The sequence below is a fragment of the Protopterus annectens genome, chromosome 9.part0, assembly GCF_019279795.1.
Source record: "Protopterus annectens isolate FY-2018-M chromosome 9.part0, PAN1.0, whole genome shotgun sequence".
Lineage (NCBI taxonomy): Eukaryota > Metazoa > Chordata > Ceratodontiformes > Protopteridae > Protopterus > Protopterus annectens.
The window spans coordinates 885,126,308-885,129,851 of NC_056743.1; positions in this window are offsets into that span (position 1 = coordinate 885,126,308).

Below are 3,544 nucleotides of genomic sequence, written 5' to 3' on the forward strand. Positions count from 1 at the left end.
CTCAGATCTTATGCTTTCACTTGCTAAGGTATTAGCTGTCATGTGTCTGGCACTGGGCATAGAGCATTAGTTGTTATGCTTCAGCCAGTAGGTGTCAGCTATCTGCTTTTAAATGGGTCACTGAGGTTGAATAGAAAGCCATCACATTTAAGGTGCACAACGTCTGGAAAGGAATATTATTTTAAGGAGTGGAGAAATAATTCATTTCATGTTACATTATGCAGGTATCAGTCCCAGAGCATCATACTTGACAAGCAGTTACAGAGTGAGCAAGTTAAATGTCAGGGATAAAGCTGTCACTCAGCCTGTATGTAACATATCAAGCAACAGTTTCATAGGACTGTCCATCACCATTCATTGCCCTGCTTCTAAGACTACTGATTGGTCTGTTCACATGTCCATTTTATAATCCTTCTAGTGATGTGCAGTTCTGTCATTCATGGGTGTGTCACTGTAGGAAATGCACAGATTGTCATCTGCCCCTCATCACACTGCTCGAGGCACAGATCAGAGACTATGGGGTCTAAAATACTTCGTGGAAATTGCACCACATCATTCTTTTTTTTTTACTTAAACTGTATGTGCTGCTCAGAGAATGCATGAATACAAAATCCCTCTCAGGACAGCAGACAAAGAGCAACAGTAAAAGCAAATAAACTGACCAAGATAATGCAGAATATGATGTACTTAGTTGTAGAAATCTGACTTTCAAGTGCAGCCAGATTGTTAAAATGCTATTTTTAAGTACTCTTCTGATATTCTACTCAATCTCCAGAAATATCTACAAACTGATGTCATATTTATGTTGTTTAGTATGACATCTCCTTTTATCCACATAAATATTATTCATTTTTCTGAGCAAAGTGGATGTCTCTTCTTTTCCCTTCCCAGCCTTCATGTTTCTTCACTTTACTGATTATGAGAACAGACTCTTGTACCTTCTGCTTGTCCTCAGCTCTGCCCTTTAGTTGTTTCCACATGAATATTTTTTTTCATCTCAGTTGTTTTATAGCATTTATTGTATATTTGCAAACAATTTCTTCCTAATCATAGACCGTATTTGTTTCATTTGTACTTTATAATTCTATCTCTTTATTTTTATGCTTATAATTCACTTCTCATCTCCATGAAAGATAGCTCAAAAAATAATCTGTTGCAACTCAATATCGCTGTGTAAAATAACAAAGAGAAGTTTTGTAAAAATTAATTAACTATGGCTACACATTTTTGGCCAATTGTATATCACTCATTCTGGAAAAATAAGCAGCTGTGGATGTTAATGCCAGACAGCTGTAATATGAGATAGAGAAAAGCAACTAGTGAAACTTTGGTAAAATGCATCCTGATCTCTATTATTTCCTGAATGTCCATTTTAATACATTTTTTAATAGATGTTGCAGAAACATGTAATTCACCTTCAGAGAAAGAAAGAGATAATTGATGAATAAATAACTTGCATCCCTTCAAATAAGCAGATTAAATGAACCAGATTCCAAAAGAGTTGCTCTCTCTTCAAGTCTGCCATGATTCTTGTTCTCAGTGTAAGAGATTTAGTTTGGTGTAAGGCCCATCTATTCCAAAACACCTGCTCCCAGCCTGCTCTCAGTGTAAGTGGTGACACAATGAGAGCAAGTCTTGTGGAATCGGGCCGAAAGTTTGTACAGAAAATTCCAGGTCTGTTACCTGTTTACTTTATTTCATTACTATTCATATATTTGAAACAGGATGTTGGAGCTTATGAAGAATATCAATATGTGAGAGTTAATTAGATATTTGAACTAAAGACTCAAGGATACTATCAGATTAAAAAATAGTAAATTATACTTTTTTTTTCCTTCTTTTTTCAACTCAGAGGCATTTGCTGGGGAAACATTGTTCAATATCGTTTGGTGAAGCAGGTCTGTACTAGTGGTGAGGGTTACCACAGGTTATCCAGTCACACATAGCTCCATCCATTTTCCATACTGTTATTTCCAGTTATGGGTCAATGAGTGGACTCATTACAGCAAGCAGTGACACAAGGTAAGGATCAGTAGATCTTAGATCATACATACATCCACAGTCACACAGACACACACTGTGTTGCATTGCTAGTATGCTTTTGTAAAGGGTGAAGAAACCAGACACCCCAGCAGAAACCCATGCAGATAAAAGGAAGCACAGTAGTCAAAAGTCCCATGTATAGGCACTTTCAGATGTGTATGAGGGATGGCTCAGGTAAGAGTGAAAGATCACACTAGACAGATCCTCCTCATACTGAATGCTGGAAAGCCTCATGGCCAACTCAGCAATTTCCCTAAAATGGATTTAATTTAATCTGACACTCGATCCATCTAAACAAACTTGTTGTAAACATTCACAAAATGCAAATTATACCTCTTTTGGAATTCCATAAAGACATAATAATGTATCCCAATTATTACTAGCTGACAGCCAAAGAACATTGTTTAATATGCGTTTTTATAAATAGCTCATGGTGTGGTTTGACTTTACTTTATCTATCATCATTTTCTGGAAAAGCAGTTTAAAATATTCTTTCACAACTAAAAATTGCTTAAATAGTAATCTCACTTGTAACAACCAAAATTCATGGAGTGAACTGCTAAACCAACTCTATTCCTAAACTGGAGTACATCTTAGTTGCATTATGTTCATCTTATAATACTAAACTCTTGCAAACAACATTAAATTAAGTCTGTTGCTTTGTTACACTTCCCAGCAAAAAGCAACTTCAGGAATACTTGCTATTAGAGCTACATTGCTTCTTCCTGGTATTATTTTTATATTATTATACTGTAGCCACTGCTCCCCCTCCCCCCGCTAGTTATTAAAATCTGTAGCACCATCCACTGCAGTCACATTATTTCTGGAACTCATACTTTAACTAGTTAATAAAGAAACAAATTATTACATTTGTTTATCTGTTTGAAGTACTTTGTTATGAAATGTTCATTTGCTGAATTTCTTAAGCACTGCAGTTAACTCACCTAGTTTCATTATCATAGGGATAATAATTAACATTTATCATTCCCACTGTAGCAGTAGCCTGTAGGCTATATTGTTTTTTTCCTCCGTAAGAAACAACCACCACACAGCTTCAAAAAGCTCTAGCTCCCCCGCACACCTTCACTCTGACTGCTGATTGGCTAATCTTCAAGGGAATTCAGCAGTCAGAGCTTTCTTGCAGTCTCAAGAAGATGCCTTGATTAGGCTTCACAGGAGCAGGAACTGGCTAAAAACTTCCTTTATGACATATAAGCTCCTGTTGAGGAACCCTTCGTCAGAGGAAGTATTCCCCTTTAAGAAGAATAATGTATATTTCATTTTTTAACTAAAAGTGATCTTTCATCTTTAAGAAACCCAGTATTTTTCACAGTATCAGAAATTTCCTGTCAGGGATATCTGTTCTTAGTTGTTAGCGTCTGTCAATCTATTTGAGGCTATCTGTGTGAGATTTTCTGTACTGCTTGTGTAAACATTGATTTTGAAAGTTGACTGTAGGGATGAGAAAGAATGTACATGTCAGTGTAATATGCAATACATG